Source organism: Saccopteryx leptura, chromosome 10 (assembly GCF_036850995.1).
Source record: "Saccopteryx leptura isolate mSacLep1 chromosome 10, mSacLep1_pri_phased_curated, whole genome shotgun sequence".
NCBI lineage: Eukaryota > Metazoa > Chordata > Mammalia > Chiroptera > Emballonuridae > Saccopteryx > Saccopteryx leptura.
In genome coordinates this window covers 65,270,272-65,284,260 of record NC_089512.1, presented here as the reverse complement: position 1 = coordinate 65,284,260, position 13,989 = coordinate 65,270,272, and the positions used below count along the sequence as shown (strand labels likewise).

Genomic DNA, 13,989 nt, shown 5'->3' with positions numbered 1-13,989 from the left:
AGAGAAGGAAAAAGGGAAAATGGTGAACAAGGTTTTCACTTGGGCCTTTGTAACTATATTCCTGAGACCCAACCAAGAGAGGAAAACACCTCCCCATTTTTACACTGTGGTTTCAGTATGACCTACCTATTATTATTATTGTTTTTTTTTTGAAGGACAACTTGAAAGTACTTTTACTGAACACATGTCAGTTGAAAATGAAAGCGGAAACAAGTTCTTAGTTTCTCAGAAGGAGACTAGATGTCCAGAAAAAGCTCTTTTCCACTTAGTACAATGAATTCTGTGCAGTTTGGGTCCCTTCTGTTTTTTTTTATTTTTAATGATTTTAATTTATTGTGTTTACATAGATTCAAGTGTCCCACCGAATATATCTCCCCCCATCCCCGTGTTCCCCTCGACACCCCCTTGCCCCTCCCCCCAACGCCTTCCCCCTTCCCTCCAGGATTTTCTTTGCTGCTCTCTATAACGTTGTAATGTGTATATAATTTCACTAATCTCTTTCCCTTCTCTGATCCCATCCTATCATCCCCTTTCCCTCTGTCTGCTTTCCCTCTGGTCCCTTTGATTCCTCCTCTGTCTCTATTCCGTTCCTCAGTTCACATTGTTCATTAGATTCCTCAAATGAGGAGGTCATATGATATTTTTCTTTCTCTACCTGGCTTATTTCACTTAACATAATAGTTTCCAGGTCCATCCATGTTGTCGCAAAAGGTAAGATTTCCTTCTTTTTTATGGTCACGTAGTATTACATTGTTTATATGTACCACTGCTTTTTAATCCATTCGTCCACTGATGGACACTTGGGCTGTTTCCAGATCTTGGCTATTGTAAACAATGCTGCAATAAACATGGGGGTGCGTATCTTCTTTTAAATCAGTGATTTGGTATTCTTAGGATATAGTCCTAAAAGTGGGATAGCAGGGTCAAAAGGCAGTTCCATTTTTAATTTCTTGAGGAATCTCCATACTGTTTTCCACAGTGGCTGCACCAGTCTGCATTCCCACCAGCAGTGCAGGAGGGTTCCCTTTTCTTCACATCCTCGCCAGCACTTATCCTGTGTTGTTTTGTTGATGAGCGCCATTCTGACTGGTGTGAGGTGATATCTCATTGTGGTTTTAATTTGCATTTCTCTAATGATTAGTGATGTTGAACATTTTTTCATCTGCCTATTGGCCATCTGTATGTCCTCTTTGGAGAAGTGTCTGTTCATTTCTTTTGCCCATTTTTTTTATTGGATTGTTTATCTTCCTGGCGTTGAGTTTCTTTATAAATTTTGGTTATTAACCCCTTATCAGACATATTGTCAAATATATACTTCCATTGTGTGGGTTGTCTTTTTATTTTGTTCATATTGTCTTAAGCCAGGGATCGGGAACTTTTTTGGCTGAGAGAGCCATGAATGCCACATATTTTAAAATGTAATTCCTTGCGAGCTATACAATATGTTTAACACTAAATACAAGGAAATGTGTGCATTTTGTGTAAGACCAACACTTTTAAAGTACAATAAGTCTCTGAATTCTTTTTAATAACGTTGTTATGCTGTTGCTAACCAATGATGAATAAAGTACTTCTTACCATTAATGTGACTTCTGGTGCTGCATGGTTTTGCTGATGGCTTTGTAGTCTGGTTGATATGTGGTGAGGTTAAGCTTCATGCAGGCGTTGAGACTTCCATCCATTAAACATGATCATAGGTTGGTCTTAATGTTCTTTACATGTGAGAAAGACTGCTCACATATATACATAGAGCCAAACATTGTCAGTACAGCAATACTCACATGCTGCAGTGTGTGGTATGTGACGGGAAGTGCATTCCAAGTTTTGGCAATCAGCTGGTCCGCGGGTTGAAGTTTTTTCATTTCTCCCCACTTGTGTTTTCTCGCCAACTCTGCTTGCTATTGTGCAAGTCTTTCCAAATATTCATTCAGTGACTTGAACTTATTCACCCATATGTCTGAGGCCTTCAGGTCAGCAGCTTGTAGCTCAAAATCTCTGACAGAGACACCGGGGATGTAACTCATGTCGGTGCTGTCCACTTACACACTCGTGTGGATGGGTGATGAACTTAAAAAGACGAGTGTGCTCACAAAATTGTCCAAAGCATGCTTTTAATGACTGCAGGAGATTAGATGTGAAGCCCACTAGCTGCTGGAGATCAAGATGTTGAGCAGGGTCACTTGCTGTGCATGCATCTTTAAACTCTCCTAGTTTTTCAAAGTGTAGTAAACAACCTGTTTCAATGTCGGCGATGAAGAGTTCCAGTTTGTTTTCAAATGCAAACACTGCTGTTGAAGGGATAAGAATATATTTCCAACGCCTTTTATTTTCACATTGAGCTGGTTCAGATGATCAGTCATGTCCATGAGATAGTAGAACTTCAGGAGCCACTCAGTGTTAGCTAACTCAGGATGCTTGACGTTTTTCATTTCAAGAAAAGTCCAGATTTTGCTCAGACAAGCCGCGAAATGGCTGAGCACCTTCCCTCTTGACAACCAATGCACACCGCTGTGCAGAAGCAGACCAGGATAATTATTCCCAACTTCATCCAGCAGTGTTTTAAACTGGCGAACATTTAAAGCTCGGGCAACAATAAAGTTGACCACTCAAATGACCAGCGACATCACCTCACCAAGCTGCTCGCCACACATCTGAGGACAAAGCTCCTCCTGATGTAAGATGCAGTGAAAACTTAGGATGGGTCTCTTTTCATGTTCATAAAGAAGCGCTACGAATCCTCTGTTTTTCCCCACCATGCACGGAGCACCATCAGTACACATCGAAATAAGTTTATCCATTGGTAGATTTTTTTCTTTAGCAAACTCAGTGAAAGACTTGAATAAATCCTCCCCTCTTGTTGTCTCTTTCATAGGCAAAACAGCAAGACTTTCCTTACGTAGTGTGTCACCGACAGCATACCTTGCAATCACGCTGAACTGGGATAAATGGCTTACGTCTGTTGACTCATCCAAAGAGAGAGAAAAGAATGGTGCTGCATTTATGTCCTTCACTTGTGTTGCCTCAATTTGATTTGCCATCATGATGTACGATCATGAACAGTTCTTGCCAACAGAGACATGTCTTTTATACGTTTGATTATCTTTTCTTTATCCAAAAAGTCGTCAAAAAGTTCATTGGCAACATCAAGCATGAATGTTTTGGCATACTCCCCATCTGTGAATGGCTTTCCATTTCTCACAATTGCTAAAGCACCAGCAAAGCTAGCCGAATTCTAGTCATCTTATTGGGTCCAAATGCGGAGTTGCTGCTGACTAGCTTGCACTATGCACAGTAGCTCTTGACATGCTTTCTTCCTGCTGTCCCCCACTGGATATTTCAATGCAAATGTAGTATGGCGTGTGTCAAAGTGCCACTTTATATTTGACTGTTTCATCAATGCAATTTTATCATTGCATATTAGTCACACTGCAGAACCTGCTTTCTCCACAAAGGTGAATTCCTCTGTCCATTCCTGCTAAAAAGTACAATACTCCTCATCTTTTTTTCTTTTAGCCATCTTCTTCGTCAAAAGGGTTTCTACAATTAGCTAGCTGACTACTTGATTAAAAGGAGGGAAGTTTACTTCCTGACCTCACAATGACCCGTGTACATTAGGCATTATCCAATAAAAATTTGGTGTTGTCCCGGAGGACAGCTGTGATTGGCTCCAGCCACCCACAACCATGAACATGAGCAGTAGAAAATGAATAGATTGTAATACATGAGAATATTTTATATTTTTAACGTTATTATTATTATTATTATTATTATTTGTACTTTTCTGAAGCTGGAAACGGGGAGAGACAGTCAGACAGACTCCTGCATGCACCCGACCGCGATCCACCCGGCACGCCCACCAGGGGGCGATGCTCTGCCCCTCCGGGGCGTCGCTCTGCTGCGACCAGAGCCACTCTAGCGCCTGGGGCAGAGGCCAAGGAGCCATCCCCAGCACCCGGGCCATCTTTGCTCCAATGGAGCCTTGGCTGCGGGAGGGGAAGAGAGAGACAGAGAGGAAGGGGTGGGGTGGAGAAGCAAATGGGCGCTTCTCCTATGTGCCCTGGCCGGGAATCGAACCTGGGTCCCCCACACGCCAGGCCGACACTCTACCACTGAGCCAACTGGCCAGGGCACGTTATTATTATTTTTATTAAAGATTTGTCTGTGAGCCAGATGCAGCCATCAAAAGAGCCACATCTGGCTCATGAGCCATAGGTTCCCAACCCCTGTCTTAAGTTGTGCAAAAGTTTTTTAGTTTGATATAGTCCTATTTGTTCATCCTGTCCTTTATTTCACTTGCCCATGGAGATAAATCAGCAAATATATTGCTGAGAGATGTCAAAGAGCTTACTGCCTGTTTTCTTCCAAGATGATTATGGTTTCATGACTTATATTTAAGTATTTTATCCATTTTGAGTTTATTCTGTGAATGGTTTAAGTTGGTGGTCTAGTTTCATTTTTTTGCAAGTACCTGTCCAATTTTCCCAACACCATTTGTTAAAGAGATTGTCTTTACTTCACTGTATGCTCTTATCTTCTTTGTCCAATATCAATTGTCCATAAAGTGTGGTTTTATTTCTGGGTTCTCTGTTGTGTTTGATTAATCTATATGCCTGTCCTTATGCCAGTACCAAGCTGTTTTGAGTACAATCACCTTGTAGTATAACTTGATATCAGGAAGTGTGATACCACTCACTTTATTCTTCTTTTTCAAGATTGCTGAGGGTATTCATATTCTTTTTTGGTTACATATAAATGTTTGGAATATGTGTTCTATATCTTTGAAGTATGCCATTGGTATTTTAATAGAATTGCATTGAATTTATAAATTGCTTTGGGTATATAGACATTTTATTGATGTTTATTCTTCCTATCCATGAACACGGTATATGCTTCCATTTGTTTGTATCTTCCTTGATTTATTTTATCAATGTTTTATAATTTTCTGAGTATAAGACTTTAACCTCCTTGGTTACATTTACTCCAAGGTACTTTATTGTTATTATTATTATTATTATTATTATTATTATTGGTGCAATAGTGAAGGGGATTGCTTTCTTTTTTTTTTTTTTAGTCTTCAAATATTTTTTATTGGAAGACCATGCATTGCCTTCATTCATTGTATTTGAAATCACTGTACATTTACTTTTGTGAAAACACTGCCTACATTTTCTAGTACAAGAAAATCTAAAAATTGTTTCAGAAAAGTAGAGAAATATCAAACTTAAATAGCAAAAAAGTGCAACATAATTACTGCTGCACTGCAGTCATTTCTGCATTTCCCATGTTTCTTAAATAACTATCTTGTCTGATAACATATAATATAAAGAGCAATTTTGAAAAACAGAGACATTTACATATACTTCTAAAGTCTTATTGAGAATATCCTGTTGGCATTGGATACCCAATCATAGGTGCAGCTGCAGTGGCAGGATATGCATATGCCTGTTGGTTCATACCATTGTGCATATTTGGAACATTACTTCCATATTGCTGAATGCCATCATAACCATACCAGTCCTAAAACTGACCTGTATACCAGCAGACACAAAATTACTTCCAAAGCTCCCATTAGTGTAATTTGTAGCACTGTAAACACCATTCTGGGTTTTTGCCCCAAAATCTTTCTTAAGCAGACTAGAGTAACCCGTCATAATTTTCCCTTTCTCTAAAGGTATTAAATCCACCCCTTTGCCTGCAGAGTATCTGTCCTGATGGTCATCCTTCATGCCTCCTCTGCCCCTGGAATGACCTGAACCTCTGTCTTCAGCCAACTGAAGCAACTTGGGATTAATTGCTTGAATAGCTTCCCGAAGCACAGAGATAAGGTCGCTCACTTGCTTTATGTTATTAGGTGTAAAGAAAGTGTATGCTGTGCCTGTTTTGGTACTGTGAGCAGTTCTTCCAATTCGATGAATATAATTCTCTGAGGAGTTAGCGTAGTGATAATTGATGACAAATTTCACATTTTCCACATCTAGCCCTCTGGAGGCCACATCTGTAGCAATCAGAATAGGAGGATTTTCCATGTTTGAATTCATTTAGAACCCAGTCACATTCCTGTTGACTCTTGTCACCATGGATACCCATGGCAGGCCACCCATCTCTCCTCATTTTTCTAGTAAGTTCATCACATCTTTTGGTTTCAACAAAGACAATGGTTTTATTCTCCTTCTTGCTCATGATCACTTCCATCAGACGAATAAGTTTTTCATCCTTTTCTACATCATGACACACATTCACAATCTGAAGAATGTTATGGTTTGCACTCAGTTCCAGTGCACCAATGTTTATATGAATATAGTCTTTCAGGAAATCTTCAGCAAGCTGTCTTACCTCTTTTGGCCAAGTTGCACTCCACATTACGGTTTGCCTATCAGATCTTATCTGATCCACAATCTTCCTTATTTGGGGTTCAAAGCCCATATCAAGCATTCTATCTGCTTCATCAAGGACTAGGTAGGTGGTTCATCTCAGATTTGTCTTCCCACACTCTAAAAAGTCAATCAGTCTTCCAGGTGTTGCAATACAGATTTCCACACTTCTCTCCAAATCGCAAATCTGTGGTCCCTTAGGAGCACCACCATAAATACAAGTAGACTTCAATCGACATGCCCTACAGTATTCAGTAGCTACTTGCTGCACTTGTTGGGCCAGTTCCCGAGTTGGTGCTAGCACCAAGTAAATCGGCCTATCTCCTCTCTCTAGGAATGGCTGATGATTGATATGAACAAATGGCAGGGAGCAAATAAGACAATGTTTTCCCAGATCCAGTCTGTGCTATTCGAACCATATCCAATCCACTTAGAGCAACTGGCCATTCCTGAGCTTGAATAGCAGTGGGTTCAGTAAAGTTCTGTCTTGCAATCACGTCCATGACATTTGCAGGAAAATTTGCTTCATAAAAATTAAGAACTGGCTTTGGGCAGTTGTGACCTCTAACTGTAACTTCCTTGCTTCTTCTGTATGTCTCCACCTCTTGCGCTGTGCCCCTAGCCAAATCAGGGTGTTCTTGATAAAAATTCTTCTCAAATTCGGGCAGCTCATCAAGATTCCACTTCTTTTTAACTAGTTTCTCCCCAGGGTTTCCAAACTTCTTTCCTGATGGAGGCCCTGCCCTACTTTCTCCAAATTGAGGTGCACCAAACCCTCGATCCCGACCGCGGTCCCGGTCACTCGAATAGACAAACATGGCGTCAATGATTGCAGTTGGCGAGGAACGAAGTAAAAGAGAATGGGGCGCGACGAGATGCTAGAAGAGGCCTCAGTGATGGCGAAGCCTGGCGGGGGCTGCGACGCCCGAGGGTGGGCACCGACAGCAGCCGGAGCAACTCACCTAGAGATCGATAGAAATGAATGAATTGGGGACTGTTTTCTTGATTTTTATTTCAGACAGTTCATTGTTGATGTATAAAAATGCCTCTGATTTCTGAATATTAATTTTATATCCTGCCACCTTGCTGAATTCATTTATCAGGACTGAGATTTTAGGGTTTTCTATGTACAGTATCATACCATCAGCAAATAATGATAATTTTGCTTCTTCTTTTCCAATATGGATGCCTTTTATTTCTTCTTCTTGTCTGATTGCTGTGGCTAGGACTTCCAGGACTATGTTGAATAAGAGTGGTGAAACAGGGCACCCCTGCTTTGTTCCTGATCTTAGGGGGATTGCTTTTAATTTTTGCCCATTGAATATAATGTTGGCTGTGGGTTTGTCATAGATGGCCTTTATCATGTTGATGTATGTTCCCTGTATTCCCACTTTGCTGAGAGTTTTGATCATGAATGGGTGCTAGATTTTATCAAATGCGTTTTCTGCATCTATTGAAATTATCATGTGATTTTTCTCCTTCCTTTTGTTTATGTGATGAATCACACTGATTGATTTGCAAATATTGTACCAGCCTTGCATCCCCAGAATAAATCCTACTTGATCATGATGTATGATTTTTTTCATGTATTGCTGGATCCAGTTTGCTAATATTTTGTTGAGAATTTTAGCATCTAAATTCATCAGGGATATTGGCCTATAGATTTTTTTCTTTGTATTGTTTTTGCCTGGTTTTGGAATCAGTATTATATATACTTGCCTCATAAAAGGAGTTTGGAGGTCTTCCCTCCTCTTGTATTTTTTGAAATAGCTTGAGAAGGATAGGAGTTAGTTCTTTGAATATTTGGTAGAATTCGCCTGAGAAGCCATCTGGCCCAGGACTTTTGTTTGTTGGGAGTTTTTGATAACTGCTTCAACCTCATTTATTGTAATTGGTCTGTTTAGGTTTTCTGATTCTTCCAGATTGATTTTTGAAAGATTATATGTTTCAAGGAATTTGTCCATTTTCCCTAGGTTGTCTAATTTTTTGGCATACACTTCTTCATAGTATTTTCTTGCAATATTTTGTATTTCTGTTGTGTCAGTTGTTATTTGTCCACTCTCGTTTCTAATTTTATTTATTTGAGTCCTTTCTTTTTTATTCCTGGTGAGTCTGCTTAAACATTCATCAATCTTGTTTACCTTTTCAAAGAACCAGCTCTTGGTTTCATTGATCTTCTGTATCTTTTTTTAGCCTATATGTCATTTATTTCTGCTCTGATCTTTAGCCTATATGTCATTTATTTCTGCTCTGATTCCTCTTGTTGATTCATTTGGATTGCATTTCTCTGTCTTCCCATTTTGTCCATGTATAGATGCTCCTTTGGATGTGCTGTTAGTGTAGCTTGCTGAGTATAGGGTTGGTGTTGCCTGCCTCCAGCTTCCAGTTTTGTTGTTTCTAGATCTTCTTGGGTTGACCTCAGCTGTTATTTGTAATTCACTGTGGGCTGTATTCATTGATCTTCTGTATCTTTTTTTAGCCTATATGTCATTTATTTCTGCTCTGATCTTTATTATTTCCTTCCTTCTACTTCCTCTGAGCTTTACTTGCTGTTCTTTTTCTAGTTCCTTTAGATGCAGGGTTAAGTTATTTGAGCTTTTTCTTGCTTCTTAAGGTATGCCTGTAATGCTATTAACTTCCCTCTCAGTACTGCTTTTGCTGTGTCTCATAAATTTTGAATTGTTGTATGTTCATTTTCATTTGTTTCAAGAAAATGTTTTAATTCTTCCTTGCTCTTATTGTTAACCCATTCATTATTTAATAACATGCTATTTGGTTTCCAAGTGTTTGAATGATTTTCAGTTTTTCTATTATATTTGATTTTTAGTTTCATGCCATTGTGATCAGAGAAGATGCTTAATATGATTTCAATTTTAAATTTATTGAGACTCATTTTATGTCCTAACATGTGGTCTATCCTAGAGAATGTACCATGAGCCCTTGAGAAGATGTATATTCTGCTGCTTTAGGGTGAAATGTTCTAAAGGTATCTATTAAACCCAGTTGATCTAGTGTGTCCTTTAAGGCTGCTGGTTCTTTGTTAATTTTCTTTCTTGAGGATCTATCCAGTGATATTAGTGGGGTATTAAAATCCCCTACTATTCTAGTATTGCTGTTGATCTCCCCTTTATATCCATCAAAATCTGCTTTATATATTTAGGTGCTCCTATATTAGGTGCATAGATATTTACAATGGTTATATCTTCTTGTTGGATTGCTCCCTTTATCATTATGTAGTGACTTTCTTTATCTCTTACTATATCCTTTGTTTTAAAGTCTATTTTGTCATATATAAGTATTGCTACCCCAGCTTTTTAAATTTTTATTTGCTTGAAATATTTTTTTCCATCCCTTTACTTTCAGTCTATGTGTATCTTTTGTTTTAAAGTGTGTCTCTTGTAGACAGCATATGTATGGGTACTGTTTTCTTATCCATGCAGCTACCCTATGTCTTTTGGTTGGACAATTTAATATATTTACATTTAAGGTTATTATTGATATGTAGCTATTTATTGCCATTTTATTCTTTAAATCTACATTCTTCTTTAACTAGATTGTTTTCCTGCTTTGTTCTGTTTACAGCAGGCCCCTTAACATTTCTTGCAGTATTTGTTTGGTTGTAATAAATTCCTCAAGTTTTTATTGTCTGGGAAGCTTTTTATTTCTCTTTCAATTTTAAATGATAGCCTTGCTGGATAAAGAACTCTTGGTTGTAGGCTGTTGTTTAGCATTACTTTGAATATTTCTTGCCATTCCCTTCTGATCTCAAGTGCTTCTGTTGAAAAATCAAATGAAATCTTAAGGGAGCTCCTTTTTAGGAGTCTGATTGCTTTCCTCTTTCAGCTTTTAGTATTCTTTCTTTATCTCTTAACCTTGGTATTTTAATTATGATGTGTCTTGGTTTGGGTCTCTTTGGGTTCCTCTTTATTGGGACTATCTGTGCTTCTTGAACTTGTGTAACTTTTTCCTTCATCAATTTAGGGAAGTTTTCAGCTATCATTTCTTCAATCAGGTTCTCTATTCCTTGTTCTTCTCTTCTCCTTCAGGAACCCTTATGATGCTGATGTTGTTTCTCTTCATGTTGTCACAGAGCTCTCTTAGAGTTTCTTCCAACTTTTTGATCCTCTTTTTCTTTTTGCTGTTCTGCTTCTCATTTATCTTGTCCTCTAAATTGCTGATTGAATCCTCTGCTTTATCCATCCTGCTTTTAATTCCTTCCAGTGTAGTCATTTCTGATATTGTATTTGCCATTTCTGTCTGATTCTTTTTTATGATTTCAATGTCCTTTTTGATGCTTGCTATCTCTTTATTTACGTTTTCATTATGTCCGTCCATTGTTGCTCTAAGATCCTTGAGCATTCTAACAATCATTATTTTAATCTCTGTATTTAGTATCTTGGTTATTTCCATCTCATTCAGTTCTTTTTCTGGGGATTCCTCTTGTTGATTCATTTGGATTGCATTTCTCTGTCTTCCCATTTTGTCCATGTATAGATGCTCCTTTGGATGTGCTGTTAGTGTAGCTTGCTGAGTATAGGGTTGGTGTTGCCTGCCTCCAGCTTCCAGTTTTGTTGTTTCTAGATCTTCTTGGGTTGACCTCAGCTGTTATTTGTAATTCACTGTGGGCTACTTGTCTGCTGCTACTGTTCTTCTTGCTATTTGTGTCAGAATTTTCTATGCCTTAGCTGGGTTAGGTGTGAAGAGTCCTTCCTTAAGATACCACTCTAACTAAGGTTGTTAGGTCTTGAGCTGATGCTCTCCATATATGGAGCTGGATGCACCAGCCCTGGACCTCCCTGGCCAGAACATGGCACAGATCGGGGGGGGAGGGGTCCCTCTTATGACTGGCCCTTAGCAACTTCTTGGAGCTACAGGTGATCCAGAATTTGTGTCTGCCTCTGCTGGGCCCAGGTGTCATCGTAAATACCAGCTGCACTCTTAGGCTGGCTTTTATCTACTCTTGGCCAGTAGGTGTGGCCTCTGTATTCCCAAGGTGTAGTCTGTCTGCCAACTCACCACCACTGCTGCCGCTGCCGCCTCCTTGGGCACTCGGGCACCAGCACACTGCAGCTGGGTCCGCCCACCCTTTGGAGGGTACTCAGCAGATGGGGGGATGTAGCCTAGACCTCAGCTCTCTAAACTTGTGTCCCTGATGCTCCCTCTTCTTCTAAGTGACTCTTTGCTCTGACTGGAGTAGGAGAGCCTCTGGTGGGCTGGGTAATTGCTTCCCTTTGCTGATACTGCCTCTCCCAGGAAAATGGCCACTTTAGATTTGAGGAGTGACTCAGCACAGGGGTTAGGGTGGCTGTCTCCCACAGTCTCTCCCCGTGCCTCTGAGATTACATTCTCCTCTTGCAACTCCAGTCCTCTCAGCGCTCCCTGCTTCTGGAGCCCCAGTTAAGTGGCTGTGAATGAGGTTTTTTGTGCAGTCCCTTTAAGATGGAGCCTGGGTCTGAGAGTGCTGTCTCCCTTTTGCAAACAGTAACCTGGCTCTTCTTTCAGCTAAATACTGTCCGTATTCCTCTTCTAGTCTCTGGGGCTCTAAGCTGGGGCTCTGGTCCTGGGGCTGAGGACCCACAACTCTCTGGGCAACCCACCACCCCATGAGAGAACCTCCAGGGCACCACTCACTCTTGGAGCAGGGCAGCCCTCTCCACGTCTCTGCCCTTCCTACCAGTCTCAGTGTGGTTTCTTCGGTGATCCTTGGTTATCGATTCCTCTTAGTTTAGTCCAAAGTTGGTTTTTCAAGATGACTGATTCCCAAATTAAGTTGTAATCCACTTTGGTTCTGAGAGGTGGGAGTTGTGATGTCCACCTAGTCCATTGCCATCCTAGAGATTGGGTTCTTATTATTCTTTAAAATATTTTTCTTCAGGTGACATTTGAATTCATTTTCTCTGATACTGCACTGGAATCCTGTCTGTACTGGATTCCTGGACAGCACCTCACTGATGGAAGTACAATGTGGATCTCACATGCTCTCAGCATGCTTCCTAGTTAATGCATCTCTGTGGGAATAGGTCCTATATGTTCACCTGCAAGTCTGGCCATTTACTTAAAAAAAAACCCCAAAACTTTCCCATTGATTTGAAAGGTAGGGAGGAGGTTGAGAGAGAAAGAAGCATCAACTTGTTGTTTCACTTAGTTGTGCATTCACTGATTACTTCTCCTATGGGCCCTGACCAGGGATCAAACCCACAAAACTGGAGCACCGAAATGATGCTTAATCTACTGAGCCACCCAACCTGGGCCCAGACCATTTACTTTTAATTGTTTCAGTCCTTATACCAAAATACCTGGCTCTGCCCATAATTTATGTCACAGTGCCATCTTATGGTAGCTTCTGACCACCATTTACAGATGGAAAAATTCTGGACTGTCCTTTCAGTGTTTTAAAGAAATATGTGGATTTAAAAATCATCTTTAATTAATCACACCGAATAAACGTGCCAAAAACGGTGGTCAGTAGATAAAGAAGCTATTTCAGAACAGTCGGCTAACAGCCAAAATCTATGGACAGCATGTGAGCAGCCACACAAACATTAGAGACAACAGATGAAATATTTTAAAGGCATTTCTGTTCTCATTCAGTGACCATGATGGCCAGCATAATCCGACATTTAAGAAGCAGCCATCGCCATGAATGCCATGCTGTATTTGGGATGAGGGGTCTAAGTAAGTGATGTGTGGCATGGAATTTCCAGCTCTGCATTCTCACAGGGGGATCATTTCTCCCTGTTCATCTCTAAACAGCCACAGAACACACTGGGCCCCTGGCAGCACGACACAAGGAAACACAACTCCAAGTCTAAGCCCAATCATGTGCAAATGTATTTCAGTCCTAGGTTTAATTCCAGGAGAACATTCCTTGGAGAGACCTCATTCAGGAAGTCTGTCTGCCAGTTTCCGGGGGCTTCCAGGCATGTTTCCTTTCTCTCCTCCAGGTTTATCTCCACCCACAAAGTTAATGTATGTTGTGAATAGACCTGAATTTAATTCCTTGATCGGAACTTGCTAGTACTGTGGCTTCTCTGCCAGTCACTTTCAGGAAGCACAAGAATAAAGATGGTTTTAATTCCAGGCTTGTTTTGTGGTTAATGGGGAAGTGAAATGAGTTCATGAGATGGGGATCCTGAGGGAGTGGGTGGCAGCAAGGGTGGCCTCAGCCCCACCTGTCCTCTCCAGTGACTGATGCTCTAACAGCCAGCACAGTGCTCTACTTGTAACTCCACACTCAACAGGTCTTCGTTCACACACGTCTCCCTTCCAGGTTGCTCCAGTTATTCTCTCATCACTCTTATGGGGTACAGGTGAAAAGTATGAGTTCATGGCACAAGGTAGGGAGGGCACGATTCATTTCTCATCTATAGATGCTCCTTTTCTTTCCATAGAGAAGATACAGAACACCCCGTGATTAATGAGAAAGGAAGAACAATTAATATTAAGATGACCAACATTTTTACAATGAAAAGGAAGACAAAAATAAATTGAAGAAAACAATATTGTAAATAAAAGAAACATTTTATTCATTGCAATAATATACTATAATATGATAAATGCATGATAAAAACATTTGTAATATTTATATTGTAATTATGTTTACATGTCTATTAATTTT

General features: G+C 40.1%; 1 pseudogene; it reads right to left on the bottom strand.

Annotated features, from left to right (window-relative positions):
- Nucleotides 1–5,370: 5,370 nt before the first annotated feature.
- LOC136381994 (probable ATP-dependent RNA helicase DDX5 pseudogene) lies at nucleotides 5,371–7,225 on the bottom strand (annotated as a pseudogene).
- Nucleotides 7,226–13,989: the final 6,764 nt, after the last annotated feature.